Source organism: Pantherophis guttatus, chromosome 1, assembly GCF_059756535.1.
Source record: "Pantherophis guttatus breed Tessera chromosome 1, ASM5975653v1, whole genome shotgun sequence".
In the NCBI taxonomy this organism is placed as follows: domain Eukaryota; kingdom Metazoa; phylum Chordata; class Lepidosauria; order Squamata; family Colubridae; genus Pantherophis; species Pantherophis guttatus.
This window is the reverse complement of record NC_142063.1, coordinates 172,123,219-172,142,482: the sequence shown is the minus strand read 5'-3', so window position 1 is coordinate 172,142,482 and position 19,264 is coordinate 172,123,219. Positions and strand designations below refer to the sequence as shown.

Sequence of the window (19,264 nt, the reverse complement as noted above, 5' to 3'; positions counted from 1 at the left end):
ATTCAAAGAAATAAATTTTGTCTAAATCCTGTTGATTTTAGGGGAGGTGCTTCAAGTCACTCAACTAGCCTGGACTAATCCCTGCAGTATTCTTGGCATCAATTTTAGAAGTACTTTGCCACTGCCTTCTTTCTAGGGCCAAGAGAGTGTGGTTGTTCCAAGATCACCCAGCTGGCTTTGTGCTTAAGGCAAGACTAGAACTCAGTCTTCTGGCTTCTAGCCTGATGCCTTCATCAATACAACAATACTCTCTCCTTTGAATGGATTCATCTGAAATTCTAAATGCATTGAAAAGTGATATAATTACTGTACTTAGATCCTTCCAGAAACCCAAACCAGAATGGTATGGTTATGTAATATATGGATTTTGAAGCAAAAAATCCTCGAGCTTAAAAGTTAGCATCTGCCTGCAATTTCTGAAAGCAACCACCTCTTTTTCCAGGAGAACACTTCTGTCCTCTTCCTTTGCTTTATGCTCCCAGGAAAAGATGAGTTTGGTTTAAGGAACTGCAGACAGATGGGTATTCCTGAGAGTTCCGAATAATCTCCATGCTCAAAAAACAGCAGTAGTATAAATAGTTCTTAAAACAAATGTAAGAACATGCAACAACAAAAAACCCTATTTGTCCAAATATTCCTATCCAATTTTCACAGTTATGGCATTTTTTTCATCATCAGTTATTTTGAAGTAATTTATAATAGACAAAAATAACTTACATAGAATACCCTGCTTATCAAACACAATCAGAAGTGGTACCTTAAAGATTATTTTATATTTAAGAAACATTAATTCAAAATCTCTACCGATGTTCTGTTGCTTTGTAAATTTTAATTTATATCTTTTTATGCTACCCAATAGAACTGATTTCTGAAATCTTATTTCAGATTTTGGAAGATGTTCAGTTCCCTCAAGCTGTTGGGAAGGAGATTAAAACTGTCTCACTGATAACCTTGTTTAGAATACATTAAAAGAATATTATTTTGTTACTCCATCACTATTACCCAATTAACCTAATCTCTTGTGTTTAATTTTGGATTAAGTTTATTCAATAAACTACAGCATAGCTAACTTTCTACACAAGCATTTTGCTATGAACTCTTGATTACATTCATCATCCTTGTGATCTGAAAAATACAAAAGAGCTTAGACTGAAATCAATAGACCAATGTTCAACTGGTCCCAGGATACCCCTATTTCAGATCTGCTTTTGTTTATACAGCTCTGGGAGATTTGTCCTTTATTTAGAGCAGGGGTGTCAAACTCAAGGCCCGGGGCTGGATCCTGCCTGCAGGGAGCTTAGATCTGGCCCATGGGGCCACCCTGGAAACAGCAAAGGACTGGCTCACAGGGCCTCTGCCAGCGAAACCAGAACTTGGGAGGGCTATGTGTGGCCCTCGCAAGCCCAGTTTTCACTGGCAGAGGGTTGCAGGAGGCAGTCGCAGCTGAAGACAGAGCTCAGGACCCTGTTTTCGCTGGCAGAGCTCTTAGGCCGTCACAGGAGCCCCTGACACAAGTGATGTCAAGCTGGTCATGCCCACCCCAGCCATGCCTACCCCGGCCTCCCAAGGTCAAACACAACCCTGTTGTGGCCCTCAATGAAATTGAGTTTGACACCCCTGATTTAGAGGGTTTAAAAACTTTCCAGATTTCCAAAGCAGGAAACAACCAAAAGCAGTGTATGCTATAAAGGCTCAAATCAATAATTAATGTCTAAAATAATATAAAGATTTCAACTAAGATAGAGGATAATAACAAACCAGTTTGCAGTTCACAGTAGTACCAGAATAACTGATCATCAGGATGGACAAGTGCCAAATATGGTGACAACCATATCTTAGGGATGTATGTATGACCATGGTATCATGCTGCACTGGTTGGAAGAGTTGGGGGTGGGAGGCACCATACTACAGTGGTTCTCCTCCTTTCTCTCCGACCGGTCGCAGTCTGTGTTGATGGGGGCAGAGGTCGACCCCGAGGCCCCTTATATGTGGGGTGCCACAAGGATCGGTCCTCTCGCCCCTTTTGTTCAACATTTATGTAAAGCCGCTGGGCGAGATCATCCGTGGTTTCGGGGTGAAGTACCATCAGTACGCTGATGACACCCAGCTGTACATCTCCACCCCGGACCACCCCAACGATGCCCTTGAAGTGATGTCCTGGTGCCTGGAGGCCGTACGGATCTGGATGGGGAGAAACAGGCTCAGGCTCAACCCATCCAAGACCGAGTGGCTGTGGTTTCCAACATCCCGATATAGTCAGCTGGTGCCATCACTGACTATTGGGGGCGAATCATTGGGCCCCACGGAAAGGGCTCACAACTTGGGCGTCCTCCTGGATTCACGGCTGTCTTTAGAAGAGCACTTGACGGCTGTGACCGGGAGGATTTTTCATCAGGTTCGCCTGATCCGCCAGTTACGTCCCTTTCTAGATCGGGACTCCCTACGCACAGTCACTCATGCCCTTGTCACCTCTCGTCTGGACTATTGTAACGCTCTGTACATGGGGCTCCCCTTGAGGTGCACTCGGAGGCTCCAACTGCCGCAGAGTGCGGCCGCGCGGGTGGTTATGGGAGCGACATGGCGTTCCCATGTAACACCTCTCCTGCGCGAGCTGCACTGGCTCCCGATGGTCTTCCGGGTGCGCTTCAAGGTTTTGGTTATCACCTTTAGAACGCTCCATGGCTTAGGACCTGGTTATCTACGGGACCGCCTGCTACCACCAATAGCCTCCCACCGGCCAGTACGCTCCCATAGAGAGGGGCTCCTCCAGGTCCCATCGGCCAAACAATGTCGACTGGCCCCTAGGGGGAGAGCCTTCTCTGTGGGGGCACCTACGATCTGGAACGAGCTCCCCCCGGAGATATGGAGGATCCCGGATCTGCGCACCTTCCGTCGCGCACTCAAGACTTTCTTATTTTATCAAGCTGGCCTGGCCTAAATCTTCTCCCCTTTTAAATGTAAATTTTAATTTGTTTTTAAATTATTGGATATTTTAAATTTGTCTCGGCCAAATTATTTAATTTGTTTTTATTCTATTTTAAATTTTTGTATTTATGTGTTTTATTCTGTGGCTGTTCACCACCCTGAGTCCTTCAGGAGTAGGGCGGTATAGAAATCCAATAAAATAAATAAATAAAATATGAACTGTGATCTTTAAAATTTGTCACATAGTAATTGTTGGCAGATGTGGTATCCATCAAGTCTCTCAGAGTCGCCTTGAACTGTGAGATGGACAGCAAATAAATTTGGTAAGAATAAAAATGCCAAATCCAGTCTGAATATCTGGCTGACTGATGAACCAATAATAATGATAATCTTCAAGAATTATGCTTCGCTAATGGATGGGGTATATAACAGACATGCATTCTATAACATACTCAATATCGCAAGCCAGAGAAGACTTTGAATGTCTTTACAAGTACCATGTTCTATAATAAAGTCATAACCAATGTACCTTCAGGACAGATATAACATATTAGACTATTCTCTTCATTGCAGCATAAAGTCTGAATTAAGCTTGATTACCATTGACTTCATGGATACATCTGTATAGTTGTCTTGGAAACGAACAAAAAATATTTCCCAGGATGCTTTTTCCAACTTTCTAGTTTAGTTCATAGCACTGGAGTTCCCTGGTAGTCTCCCACCAAAGTATTAACCAGATTTTCAAGATAGTCAAGTTTTGCTAGGTGCTCAAATGAACATGGTTGCAGTTTTTTGCAGTAACTTCAGCTCTCAAGCCAACATCAGTTTTAGCCATACATACAATGCATTGCAATAGTAAGGTTGTGATTATGTTTTCCATGCCAGATATCACTTGTACATACAATGGAGGTGGTTATAGTATTTAATATTTAGTGTTACAAGGTAACATACTTGATCGTTCAGTGGAAATGCATTCCTATCCAAAGGAAGCAATTGTCCTAATCCATGGGGAAACCATAATGAGGGGACATATATGTTACTTTCAACTCTTATAGTAATGATCAGATAATAGTGTTATAGGTATGGAGAGACTCCTAAAATAATCCCTGGGCAGGCTCTTTGATGCTAAATATCTCAAATAGTCCTGATTTCAAGACTACAATAAAAGACCACTTAAACTTGGCACTGACAAATCAGAAATCAATAGATCATAGAGATAAACTACATTTACACACAACTGAAAAGAAACAATAAAAAAACTAAGAAGAAAACAGACCAGAACATATTCTCTCCAATAGCCAACACCTTGGTAAGGAGGGATTAACCCCAAGCAAGCAGAAAACAATAACCTAAATCTGTGATGGCGAACCTGTGGCACGCAGCACCCTCTCTATGGGCACGTGAGCCATCACCCAAGTTCAGCTCTGCTGCACATGTGCGTGTACCTCCCGCCGGCCAGCTGGTCTTCGGGTCTCTGCCGTGCATGCACTGGGCAGGGTGTGTGCGGGGAGCCACGTGCGCATGCATTGGGGGTGGGGCACTTGCGGGGGGGCTCACATGCATGCACTGGGGGAGGGGCGCATGCGGGGGGCTGCACGCATTGCATTTTGGGGGGTTGGCTGCGCATATGCAGATTCGTGCCCGCACGTGCGCGCTTAGGCACTTGGTCCGGAAAAGGTTAGCCATCACTGCCCTAAATGAAGGAACTACCAAAGAGAAAACCACATCCCTATCAACTAGTAGGGCAAGCTACTGTATATACAATAAACCTCACACCCACTAATATGATGTTACCTAGTTGGTTAATGAAACATCTACAATCAAACAACCAAATTCAGAGAGAACCAAGGATTTCTTAGAAGAGCTAAGGCTATAAAAGGGTGAAATGGTAAGTAAGGAGGGATAGATATCTCAACTTTCCCCTCCAGCTATATTCCACATTTCTTCCAAAAGTTTGCACTATTACTATGGTTCCAAACTGGTATCATGTTCATCTTTCCCTAATGTTTGCACATTAAACCATGGTTTAATTCCAACTGGCTGCATCTCCACAATTCACACACCACAAATCATATTGCTAGAACAAGCCAAACCCAATGAAATACAGGGCGTCCTTGACTTATCATTTAGTGACCATTTGAAGTTATAACAGCACTGAAAAAAGTGACTTATGATCACATTTCACACTTACAACCATTGCGGCATCCCAACAGTCACATGTTCAAAATTCAGACGCTTGGTTCATATTTATGACAGTTATGACAGTTGCAGTGCCCTGATGTTGTGATCACCTTCTGCAACCTTCTGACAAGCAAAGTCAATGGGGAAGCCAGTTTCATTTAACAACCATTTTACTAATTTAACAACTGCAGTGATTCACGTGTCAAGAAAGGTGGTAAAATGGGGCAAAATTCACTTAACAAATGTATAATTTAGCAACAGAAATTTTGGGCTCAATTATGGTCATAAATTGAGGATTACCAGTAATATAGGTTCACGCAGGATGAATAATCTGATTTAGTTGTATATTAAATAGATATTGACCTAATATGATCATTCATTGTACAGATAGTCCTCAACCCAAGCAAAGTCAATGGGGAAGCCAGATTCACTTAACAACTGGGTTACTAACTTAATAACTGCAATGATTCACTTACCTACTTTTCTGGCAAGAAAATTTGTAAAATGGGGTAAAACTCACTTAAATGTCTCATTTAGCAACATAAATTTTGGGATCAATTGTGGTTGTAAATTGAGGACTACCTGTATTGATTGGTTTGAATGTTCTTTCTTAAAATCTACTAGCGGAAAACACAAAAGTTCCTTTTGAATTAAAAATCTGCTTAAAATCCTGGAACTAAAATAACGTAATACTGATGGCATTTGGAATAAAACAAAACACACTCCAGGACTGCCTACTTGATTTCGAAAATAATTGCAAGGTGCCACCAAAAAAAAAAAAAAAAAGGAGGGGAAGAGCTTGTTAACAAGATAGAAAAAAATAAAAAGTTTCTTCAGCAACAAATATTCAGCCTTTCACAATACACAATTTGTAAATTAGATAATTTACGTTTTAAAGTGATTAACTAAGCAAAAGCTTTTACTGAGGTGTCCATATTGGGCAATATCAATAAAATACAAGATTGACCTAAACTTTACAATTATTGGTCCCAAGACTTGACTTTTCCTTTTCTGTTCAACTGAAATTTAACATAGCAAATATATAGTAAGAAAAATATGAAACATATAATTACAAAGTATATTTAGTATATTGTAAATTTATATAATAAAAATTAAAATCTATATATTTAAATATATATACAAATGTGGAATTTTAACCATTTTTTTCTTTTTGACTTTTTTTGTCCTTCTGTTCAATCATATCCAATTCTCAGAGACCACCTGAACAAGTCACCACAGTTTTCTGGGCCAGATTTCTTCAGAAGTGTTTGCCATTGCCTCCTTCCTAGGACTAAGAGAAGGTGACTGGTCCAAGGTCAAACAGCTAACTTCATTCCCAAGGCTGGACTAAAATTTACAGTCTGCCAATTTGTAGCCTGATGCCAACCGCTACACCAAACTGGTTCTCCTGACTTAAATACGAAGGTTAAAATCAGGATGTTTCTTGATGACTGTTTCTATGTATTTTCAAAAACTGAGTGCCTTGCCTTTAAAAATGTGTAAAACATTTTATGCTACATTGAAAAGGCATTCTGAGTCCTTTTAAAACCATTTTTTTATTGTGATACACACCAAAGCTGAAAATGTGCCTATTTTGATTCAAAAGCTAGTATGTTCATCCTCTATCCTTCAAAGTGGAAGCTCATCGCTAAAACCGTTTCTACAAATATCAGAATACATTTAGCCATAACCAACATGGAATACTCGGCCATCACTCACAAATGGCTGATGTGCAACGCTCATCAGTTGGATCATATTCAGTCTCTTTTCCCTGAGTGAGTCATACTGGGAAGAGTATGGTAAATGCCACCTGAACTAAGCACATTAGATAGTGACCCAGAGAACTGCTTATCTTAATGATACAGCCTGTATTATCTGAATGATGCACACTGGATTTTCTAGTGACATGATCACTTGAGTGTATCAGAGTAAAACTTCTAGTTACTGCACCATAGCTTCCCATCATGTACTCTTCATACAATCTCAATTAAATGGGATTTTGCACATCCTCCATCCTGTCACTGTTCTGTTTTCATCCTGTCAAACAGGTAGCTGCTACCAACTCCATCCACATATACCATATACTCCGCTAGCTATAGCCCATGCTATGTCATTTACATGTGGGGAATTCTCTAAAGAACAAACAACACCCTAGAAAGAAGTGTATGATTCTTTGAAACTGGCTATTAAATAAGCAATTGCTCTTCCCCTCTTCCAAAAAGATTCTTTGCCATGATACGTTATTCATTCTGTTGTCTACAAAAAGAAATCAGGTAATATATAGGTACATTTTCAACAGACTCCATTATTGAGTAGATTGATATGTTGAGTTTTATGTATAAGTGCTATTGGGTTCTCGATGCTGAATTTTCAGATGCATTTAATACAGACATTGTAGGTTTCTAGACCCTAACAATTGAGAATAGTTCTGCATTTTGCAAATAATTTTGACTTTGCTATTGTAATGTTAATGCTATCCATACTAGATTGATGAAGCTGCATGATTTTTTTTTGCTCACAAACTCAGCAAAGAGCAACAACTATTAGGTTTGTGCTTGTCAATCAAGGTGCTAAAACCTGTGCTTGACCTTCTGCAATTGCATCCATGGATTTGTTTTAATGTTTAAAGAAACATTTAAATACTCTTGACCAAATTGAATAGCTGGTAGCAGTTAGTATGGCCTTCTACACCATCCATTCTTATGACTGTGGAATAAAAGAAAGACAATCTAGAGTTTTCTGAGAATTTAATCCCCTTTTTTGAGTTTTATTCTCTCAGAATATAGCCAATCGAAAACTGAATAGGGCAGACTTGAAGCAAAACATACTTCCCGTTTTGTCCAAATAAATTCTTTTTCTTAGCCAAGCAAAAACTGAGCCTCTTCTTTCAACTACATGCTAGCTTTGCCAAATTAAAATATATGGAGGCTTTATATGAGAAGCTCACATGGAAAACCTGCACTCTTGTGTAGTAATCACTGAGGCATCAGCAATATAGCTAATTTTAGCATTTTTTGACAAAATATCATGATATAGATGATACGGTATGTATTACCACTGTACAGTACCTGTACTTATACTGTATAGTACAGTACAGGTACTGCCCTTTACTTTGTCCATTGTTAAACCACAGTAGCTTAACAATGGTGAAAAACATTCAGTTATCCAACATGGTAGGGTTGCCAAATTTTTAAATGAAAGAGAATAAATAACGCATTGAAGGTTCAGTTAAATGTAGAATATAATAAACTGTAATAGAAAAATAAATAAATTTACAGATTCTAGGTTCCCTCCTGTAAAATGCTTCAGTTATGTATAATATAAAGATAACCAGAATGGTCCATTTTAGCTTCAATCTGACCATTCTGCAATTCTAAGTTATTTATTTATGAAGTAGACTGGCCCTTCTAAAGATCAAAGATAACATACTGAGGGAAAAAATATTTAATTCTAGATTCACTCTGCTATGTTTACAGGATAGTAATCTGAAAGTATGTGTATAGTACATGCACAATGGTTTATAGAAATTAACAGAAATTAAATGAATTATAGATTATGATTGCAGGGCCCAAATCAAAGAAACCGAGACATTCTGAAACATAAATTCAGGACTGATCTAACATAAGTTAAAATATACATTTAGTTAAACATTACAAAGATAAAAGAATTCTTAACTATACAATTATATAAAATTAAATGAGCCATTTTCTAGGTTCTTCATACTATATAAGATTATAATTTTTCTGTTCCCTTGTTCAACTTAGCCTTTACAGTATCTTTTACAAACTCATCATTTATTACAGAGCCAACTTCCTATTGGGTCAAGTTTTTTCCTCTCAAAAATAGAAACTTAATAACTTTCTCAACTTTGAAAAACACCCTATTTTGTACTTCAGTCAAAACACAGTCCAAATAGACATTTATACAAGGGTTAACACTCTGATAAACAGTCTATTAAATGTCCAACTCCATCCTTAAAAGTTTTTAAAATCAATTTGATTTACTCCTTACACTACTTAGAAATACAGTAGCCTGGGAAAAAACATAGATATTGCATTTACTAATATTTCAATTTTTTGGTTGGTTATTATTGGTTTCCTAAAAACCTATTTTCACCACCAAAAGTTTAATTCCTTTAGCTTACCTTGAGTAAAAAAGATCCAGTTCTGTCAAAATAATCCAATATCAATTTTAGCTATGTTATGTATTAATCATTCCATGAGAGATTTCAAATTTTCAGAATTATATCTGTTTTTACTCACACATTCGACTTCATCCCAGAAATATCACACATAGCCCTGTTTTTATTTTAAAATAATACATGAACAAAAACTTCTTGAAAATTTTAGAATGAAATTATTTCATTCTAAATTGCACTTCAGCTTCAAATGAAAATTGCTCCCCAAGTCATACCCCCTCCGCCCTGTATATCTCTAAAGAAGTATTTTTGATACATCACACTTCATAAAAACGCGCTGTACTTTTCTCCCTTTTTCCTCTTCTTCCTCCTCCACCTTCTTCTTTCTCTCTATGCTACCTCCAAGATGGTAGGAAAGTTGTTGTTTTGGAGGGCAGAGAAGCCGCTCTCTGGTGTTATGTCCTCTCAGTGCCTGTAGTGGTGCTGTAGGAGGCTGCTCAGCTCTCTTCTTGAGCAGCCCCAACAGCCCTGCCTTCTTTGCTGGAGAATATATTCAGGGATTCCCCTTAATAATCACCTACCCTCTGAGCACTTTGTAGTTTTAAAATAATAAAGAGCTCCCGTTCAAAGCTTTCGTCTCTTCTAAAAGCAGGAATCTTTCTCCTCAGAGCCAGGGGGGCAGCAACAGCAGCAGCTCCTCAGCACTGAAGCAGCTCCGAGCCCATTCCCCGGTCCCTCTGCTGGGGAGGAAACTCTGGTCTGTCAGCCCAACAGAGGGAAAGGGGGGAGAGGAGAGAGGAGAGAAAAAAAAGCAGCTGGAAAGGTAAGCCAGGCCCGGCCTCCATCCCCGGGCTCACGTAGAGCAGCAGGCGGCGCTATGTCCGCAGGGCGGGTGGCCGAGCGGGATACGCGAGGCCGGGGATTCGAAGGGGCGGTCTAGGCCTCGAGGGGGACTGGTGGGATTTTGGAAGCCGCGGGGTGCCGCGAAAGGAAAAGGGGGGCGAGGCGGCCTCTTACTCGTAATGGTGGGGAAGAGGCTCCGGGTCGGGCCGTCTTAGGGGGAGCGGGGGTGCTGAACCCAGGGCAGGCCTCTGAGTTCCCCGCCCCCGCAGGGTCCCGCTCCGGCGCCCGGCGGGCCAAAACCGCAAAGATTAATGCGGGTTCAATCGAAATCCTCCCGACTCCACGTTGCTTTGGGGTTCGAGGGTGGCGCTTAAGCCCGGGAGTGCCGGCCAAGGCCCGGAGCCGGCCGTTGACGGACGGACGGACGGGCGGACGAGCGGGTGGGCCGGGGGGGGTGGTGGTGTGGCAGCGGAGAGCCCGGGGCAAGGAAGGCGAGGAAGGGGGTTTCGCCGGCGATTTTTGGGATAAAATATCACGCTGGACACTTATTTTGGCCGCGTCCCCCTCGTCCAGCTTCTACCACGGGTGGGTGCGCCCCGGTATGATTCTGGGAGCGCGGCTTCTTGGGCCCCCGCCGCCGGCCTGTAAAGTTTAATTTGAGGCATCGGAGCCTTCGATACTCTTCGAAATCCCCGTCCCTTTTCCTCCCGAGTTTTAAATTCAACCCCATTCTGAAAGGAGTGCAGGAATACTCTGCGTCCCTTGCTAAATTGCAGAGAGTGGTCTTCTCCGCCTTCTCCACGCCCTGTAGCCCACTCCGTCGCCTCTCCTTCGGAAGTCTTAAGGTTAATTCTCATTTAAACTTCGGCTCGTGGAAACTTTCCGAAATGCCCCCCGGCGCCCGTGAGCCGATTTAAGGTCCTGGGAAACGGGAGGAAGGGATTTTTGCTACATGGTTGTTGCAAGGTCCCTCCAGAAATACTCTTGGAGTGTTTGTTTTAGGGCATTGGAGCCTGGGTGGGGAGGGGGTGGACAGGACTGCTGCCCACCCAGCCTCCTACGCTGGGATTCTGTGCAGGATTACTCGATCTTCCCATTTCGGGAGTTCGTAGGTGCTGTCAGGCAGAGCCCCGTCGTGTTCATTGAAGGCACCTAGTTTTGTGAATGAATTGTAGGGCAGCTCATGATCTGTCCCCTGGTCTTAAGAAGGTCGGCCAATAACTGTTATGCCAAAGCATTGGGTCCAAAATTTCTTCCATGGGACACGTGGAAAGGAGTGTTGAATTAGTTGTTTGGCCGGTGGATTTGGGAAAAAAAAAGTCTTCAAGAGAAAGTTGGAAGGCACATCATTCAGATTAGTTCTGAAAGTGAACCTGCCATTGTGTCTGGATAGTTGAGTGAGATCACCTGGACAAAATTCAGTCCTTGAGGCTGGACTGTATCCCTACAGAAATAATGACCATGTTTCTGGACCAGTTTTAGGAAAAGATCCTTAAATTAGTTCATCTAATCTAAACTAATTTAGGTGAGGTCCTGGTGAAGATACAAATAATTGTTGATACAGCTCTGTCAATCCAAGAGAATTTTGGGCTTCTGTTTCTCAAACTCTAGCTTTTCAAACCACGTATGAAACAATTTATGAAATTGAGTTGAATTTGAATCCGTTATTTGTTGAAAAAAAGTTTTTTATTAACTTTATTAAGCAAGTGCTTACAGTTTATTAATATATTGTGGTCAAATTTGCATGATTCCTAGATGAATGCAGGATATTTCTTTTGGGGCAGAAATCTAAATTCAATTGCAAACCACTCATATAAATATTCTTTTATTAAACATGTACAGAGTTGTATCTCAGCATGGGATGCCAACATTTAAAATATTTTTTATTAAGTAGAATAGCAGCAATTTTGTCACGTCTTAAAATGGTAGACTGAAATTGTAGCTTAGATCTTTTGAGCCTATTTCATGATGGGAAGATTTTATTAAAAATTCTTGAACTGCAGAAAAGTGAGCTGAAGTCAAAATCTAATTTATACTTTCCTAAAATTAAGTTTATTTAAAGCAACACTTTTAACTGACAAGAAGTATTATTTTGTTACAATTTTGGTCATTTATGATGATTGACATGTTCTTTTCAGAAAAGATTTCTGGTCCAAGGATTTAACAGTCTTTCTACCTGTTCCATTACTTAAGCTTAAATATTAAAATATTTAGTGTGTATTACAGAATAACAATTTATGTATTATCAGTTTTCCCCATTTCTACTTTCCAGTACATATTAAGATGTGTTTATATATTTTTTTCAAATAAAAGAAAATGCATTGAATAAAACAACTGTTTTATTCCTCTGACCCTTCAGAATTGTTTTTATACTGTTGCAATTCTTTTCTCAGCCTCCATGTGGAATTAGTAGCAATGTATCTGATCAATAGGGGAATGCAAAACTTGGCCTCAGCTAACACCTTAACCCCATCTTCAGTTTTTGCTGCACTTTAACTAATTTCTCAGACCACCTAAAGGTCAGTTGCAAAGAAAGCTCTTTTGCTGTAGTGTGAGACTCATAAAGTGACATAGGGAGATGGCAGAGGGGAATAGCTCAGTATAGAGTGGGATGAAGCAAGAAGTCTTCCCTGCTACCAGGCTTCAGCACTACAGTTGCAAGACAGTATTGGCATCAGAGCCAGGAATTAATTGGCTCTCCTGGTCAGTTATGAGAATGGTATGTAATCATGCAGATGTACGAGTGACCTGCATGGTGAGGTATTCAGAGTCATATGTAGATGAAGTTTTTGGGTTCACAAAACTGAAAATGTTCAGAATGTAACCCAGATTTAGCAACTCATGTAATTGTAATTGAGCAGTTCCTTGAAACAAGGCAACCAAGTAACAATGCTAAATATTATCCTAGTATCATTGTCAAGACTCTGTCCTTATACAAAATTGTTAAGTAAAGTTCATTAACTAACACCTAGGTACCTAATGACAATATTTTTTCTTAAATTGAGTTTTTGGTAATATTGCTCTGCTAGTCCATCTGATTTCAAGAGAATTAAGATCAATTATGAACATTCTCATGATTACTTTATATATTTGTGAGCTCAGGTGAATATGATTTAATATTCCCATGATTGCAACTGGTCCTGCACTTGGCATATGTGGATGAAGGGTGGGGGGTATTCTGAATTGGTAGATTATTATTCTCCTAAAGCACAGAAATCCATGCATTAAAATTGCAGTACAAGAATTTTAAGACAAAATGCTTTTTTCATTAATAGGACTATTTTAGAAGAAGGAATATGTTTCATTGATAAAACATCATTCTGATAACACGGATAAAAAATCTACATATATACTTCATTATGTGGGTGGAGTCTGAATATTTTGGTACTAAAACTATCATTTTTAGAAATATGGAATTGTGGCAATCTAAATTATGTATTTTATTTTTTTAATACCTTGCAATGTTCAAATATAGAATTACAGATGATAATGAAAAAAATCTTGCCTGGACTAAATTAACATCTTTCTGAGTGGGAGTTAGTATTAAGAGCAAGACGATATGAGTCATTTTCATTCTGATCCTAAATTCATGTGAAAATAATTTGTACAGGTTTCAGTGGAACCTATTCTAGCTGCACATCCAAAGCTGGGACTGAACCACATTAAACATCCTGAGTAAACTTACATGGGGTTGAGTTGAAAACTTGCATATAAAACAAATTTATAAGTGATCTAATATCTATGTAGAAGAGAGAGTTTTAATGATGGTATTGTCTAAGTAGATGTTTTTGAAGCTCTCTCCTATGAGCCCAAAAACTAAGGTAAAGCAATTTCCAATTCATATGCATGAGCTTTTGTTATAAATTATACAAAGAAAACTTTTATATGGGAGATTAACATTATAACTGCTATGCAGAGGTCCATGGCAATGATATTTATTATTTTATTATTCAAATTTCTATACCGCCCTTCTCCTTTCGGACTCAGGGCGGTGAACAGCCAAAATAAAAACATCTATACATAACATTACAGTTAAAAAATAGAGTTAAAATAATTTATAAATTTGGCCCGTAATTTAAAACTTGTCAATTTAAAATCAATATTAAAATTTTAAAACTAACCCTAAAATCAAGACAGACCGGCTAGCTGAAAAAAATAAGGGGCCGATGAAAAGTCCGGAGGTCGGAGATCACTCGTATCTCTGGGGGTAGATTGTTCCATAGGGTAGGTGCCACCACAGAGAAGGCTCTCCTCCTGGGGGTCGCCAGCCGGCATTGTCTGGTCGACGGCACCCTGAGGAGGCCCTCTCTGTGGGAGCGAACCAGCCGGTGGGAGGCTATTGGTGGCAGAAGGCGGTCCCGTAAGTACCCTGGCCCTAAGCCATGGAGCGCTTTAAAGGTGATCACCAACACCTTGAAGCGCACCCGGAAGTCCACCGGAAGCCAATGCAGCTCGCGCAGGAGAGGAGTCACATGGGAGCGCCCCGTCGCTCCCATAATCCCCCGCGCGGCCGCATTCTGCACCAGTTGGAGCCTCCGGGTGTACCCCAAGGGGAGCCCCATGTAGAGAGCGTTACAATAGTCCAGACGAGAGGTGACGAGTGCTTGAGTGACCGTGCGTAGGGAGTCCCGGTCCAGAAAGGGGCGCAACTGGCGTATCAGGCGAACCTGACAAAAAGCCCCCCTGGGATATGATAAAATCTTCATTAAATTAATAGTAATTAAATTAATAATCATTGATACTATGTGATTTTTAATATTAATCTTTGTGATGCAACATATAATAAGACTTTTATCTTAGTACTGTAACTTTATTGATGTAAAATGTCTGGTTGCCATCCTATGCGTATTTATTAGACAGTGGGGATTATTGATTTCAGTGAAATTTGATTCTTAGTAAATATGGTTAGACTCAATTTGCTAGAAACATATTGTATCATTTGTTGTCATATGATAAAATCTAACATCATATAAGGAAAAGCTAAAACATTTTCTTACTTCTTGTATTCATCATATTTCCCTAAAAAAACAACAAATTCTAGTGCTGGCAGAAGCATTGTCTTTCCAGTGGGAAAACTGGACTGGATTTTACTATAGATCAATTTGTTAGCTTATAAGCAACCCAATTACATGTGACCTGTCACTCTGCTAGTTGTGCTAGTTGAATTCAAATAAATGTCCTAGAATAATTGATATTTGTGAAGGTGGCAAACAGTAGATTCAACCACTTTCCAGATTCAGAGGCAAAATGAGGTAATTCAGAGCAATGTCCTGAGATCCTATCATGCTCTCAACCCTTAACAAGGTTCTGGTCTTAGTTTGTTCTTCTGTACTTTTGTGGCACTTCAAATGCCATGGCAGCTTCACCAAAATAAATAAAAGTTCAGTATTTACACTTTCAGGCTGTTTATTAAACTTATTTTAGCAGAATATCACTCAAAGATCTATGCATCAAATTATGTAAAATCTCAATTTTTTCTTACAACGTTTTGTTTGGAAATTTTATTCCAGTGTGTTCTCTTGCCTTAACAAAGGGCAAATGTTTATAACCACTGAAGTTTTCCTCTGCTAAAGGGTAAATGTCTATTTTTCTGAATCTTCCTCTGGATGTAGGCTTTGATCTTTCTCAGCCTACTTTTGGAATTACAGTACTTGGGCTCAGACAGATTGATTCTGAATTTCTGGGTAGTCTCTGCACACTAAAGTTTGTTTGTGTGCCATTCTATTTCTGAAGGTTCTGAGCAGCTTGAAATAGTTAATGAAGAAACAGAAAGTTAAAAATAGGAAAAAAAGTAATATTAATAACCCCCCCTAAACTCCGCATAAAGGAATACTGCAACATTAAATTAAGAATAATGGCATGCTTCATAGATTTGTCCAAGGGGAGGGCAGCCTGCAGACCTCAGACCAGAACCAGACCCCAGTCGTTATTTTGTAAGCCTCCACAAGTTCCAAATTCTTCAGAGACAATTTTTTGGGACTATTTTTTTATAAAGCACCACAGCCGTACAAGTCCTTTAACTTGCCCTAAATTCTGAAAAGTTGCTCACCTGTATCAAGTGTTGTGTCACAATTGGACTTTGGAGGCCTAAAAATAAAGTTTAGTGTGTAGTTCTTATTTTTTTTTAAAAAAGTGTAAACCACAGTTCAAAAAAAGGCTCTGATTTACAGCAAAGATAACCTCTAAAAATAATCCTTTTTCAAAAGGATCTCCAAATCACCTCTTTACTTGTTTGTACTATAAAGATTCTGTTAGAGTTGTGAGCATTTTAGAAAACAGCTGACAGAAGATAATTTTGTAACAGTTTTTAGTATAAGAATTGTAACCTTACATATGGGTCAGAAAATGAGAGTATACTATGTTTCAAATATTGTGTTAAATGTATTATTTTGAAATATATGTATTTCAAAAGATAGTAAATGATACATTTTGAAATCAGGCTGTTTTCAGTAGAATAGGAAGACATTTGTAATATACTTGATCCTTCTGAGAGTATTCACATTCAGAATAGGAGATTTGAAAAAAGTATCCTTTACATTCTTTTACATCCTTTACAGTGCAATTCTTCTTAGACAGAATTAGGTAGTATTAGGTGTAATTGAACCTTTTGTGAGATACCCTGTGCCAATTTTGTATTGATATAGAGCTGATTGTATAAATGGAATAATTATAAATGCAGAATAATAAAACTAAAGAGTCATTAATTCCCATAGTATTATAAATTTTTGATGTGTGATGTCTATGTAAACAGCAGACATGCTCAGTCTATTCAAAATGAAAGAAGTTTGTAATCTCAGGATTTTGTGCAGAAAGGAAGGATTTACATCACCCAAAATCACATTGTAGCTGTATGAACAATGGTGGAGATATGAGAGGATTGGGAAAATGCCTTTCTAAGAGTGAGGAAATGAGAGCATAGTTTGGAGCCTCTTAACATTTTATTTATTTATTGTTTATGTGATTTATATAGCTGTCATCGCATCAAGGTGATTTTAAGAAGTGTACAGAAATTAAAACCAAAGGAACAATTAACAATTTATAAAACATACATACAACCACCCCACCCCAAATCAAAGAAATAATGAATTAGGGACTGAAAATAAAAACTTTCTCTGTCCTTTCTGAAGTATCTGATATTGGAGATGTCAGTAGTATAGAGAAGATGGGGGATGGATTAGCATTTTTGAATAGACAGCAGTTCTTATTCAGCCCCAAAAAAGCTTCTGGAAGACATAGATGGGTATACACCCTTATTTGAAGAAGATTGGTCTAAAGGATAGCAAAGAAGCTTATACCTATTGAACAAGTATTGTCTTTGCAGTTGTTTTAGTGGATGAGTGGCTAATTGAAATAAGGAAGATGTGATCCTTACCAGGTAGGCACAATTGTCAGTACCAGTGGAAAAGAGTCACTTACGTGAGATGGGTGACTATACAAATTGAATAAGTAAATAAATAAATAAATAAATAACACAGTGCTTCAGAGTTTACAGAAGTTGTTTCTGTGCTTTAATGAAGAAACACATGAAGAAAGATTTCACCCATAACTTGACTATGTAGAAGAAACTGAAAATTAAAAATAGTCAAAGTAATAAAAATGGACAGAATCGACACTCAGGGAAATGTACAGTATATAAAAAGGCAAACTGAGCTCCTTGAAGCAAAAAATTTCTAATTATACTTTGGAATCAGAAAATGAGATTAAATAGAAAAGATTTGATTCTCATCATTTCTTTTTTAGTTTATCCCCCCACTCTCTCTCTCTCTCTGTGTGTGTGTGTGTTCCAAAAATCTCAGAATAAGTTTTTTTTAAATTAGTGCAATATTTGTGGTGTTCTTTCTGTTCAATATTAATTTACTAGTTACCTGCTTCTCCTAAATAGGCAAAAATAAAGAGATGCTACATTCCTTGGTGTACAACTGCTTTAGTTTCCCAAATCTTTTTTTTTTCCTTTAGAAAAAATTAGAAAAAAGAAGCTCTAACAATTTTAAAAATGTCCTTTGACTGTTGGGATCAAAGTAGATGTGTCCAGCAATTCTTGCTCAGCCCTGATGTCCTTTGTTATGGGCTGTCTCCATGCTCTTGGGGATGCACTGCACCAGTTAATCCATTAGCAGAGTCCAAATGGCATCTTGGCAGTGCAGTATATTGAGAGAATATATTGCCTCTTTGTTTACCAACTCTTCTGAAAACTCTCTTTGCAGGCAGACCTGCAAAGGTGTTATAAAATGGCAGTACAGGACAACCTTCTGAGAGCTCCATCTGAGTAAAGGACTGGTTTTTCTCACCTGAAGTCTCATTATTAAATGATTAATAAAGGGTGATATTGGAAAGCATTGTCTTGGAGCCCCATGCTTACACTCCTACTCTTACAACTCATGTCCTCCATAAGGGTCTGCCCAAGCTTCTACTGCTTATGCATAAGAGGCTTGGGAAATTTCTCATATTTTGTGCTCATACCAGTTTTGCTTTCTCTGTCCATATTAGAACAAACTGGAGGTACCTTTCTATTTGTGCAACATTCTTGGTTTTCCCCGTTGAAGATTTTTGTTTGTTTGTTTGTTTGTTTTGCAGTCTCAAGAGGCAACTTGGGCTGGGATCTGCTGTCCCCATAAAAATATTTCATTCAACACTCTGCCTCTTTTCTACAATCCCTAATAGTTTTCAAAACTCCACCAATAAGAAAGTGCTAAATTACACTGATGCCTTTATTCCTACCTTCACAATGCTCACTATAAAAAGATTGTTGCTAATTTCCCCAGGGAATTGCAGCAATGTGAAATAAATCCCTCTTCTGTATCCATGACTTCATCATATCAGAAGAGCAGTGTTGTTTCTCTCCTTTCTTTCTTGCATCACTAAGGCCAGTATCACCAAGCAGCCGTACTAGCCCAATTGTTACCTCTTCTGCAAAACAACCCTCAGAGCTATGCAAGTGTAATAGTTCCTCCTGGGCATATAATATGGATGCAGGACTTAACTGGGCGTAAGTGGTTACAGCATCAACTCTGACTCAGTCTTCAGGTTCCATATAGGATATAACATGAACTACTAGAGGAACTATGAAGATAAATAAATGTGCATGTTTAACAGACCAAATTAGAATGGAAATAGGATTGGAAAAAATAAAAAAAATTGAAAGGTTGGGGATTTATTTAATTTAAAAATAAGATTGGA

General features: G+C 38.9%; 1 protein-coding gene across 1 annotated transcript in view; it reads left to right on the top strand.

Moving 5' to 3' along the window:
* Positions 1-9,647: 9,647 nt before the first annotated feature.
* INO80D (INO80 complex subunit D) overlaps positions 9,648-19,264 on the top strand; it is a 36,900-nt gene continuing 27,283 nt past the window's right edge. Inside the window, exon 1 of the mRNA XM_034431478.3 lies at positions 9,648-10,067. The gene's annotated coding sequence lies outside the window, so the exon portion shown is untranslated. The remainder of the gene's footprint in view (positions 10,068-19,264) is intronic.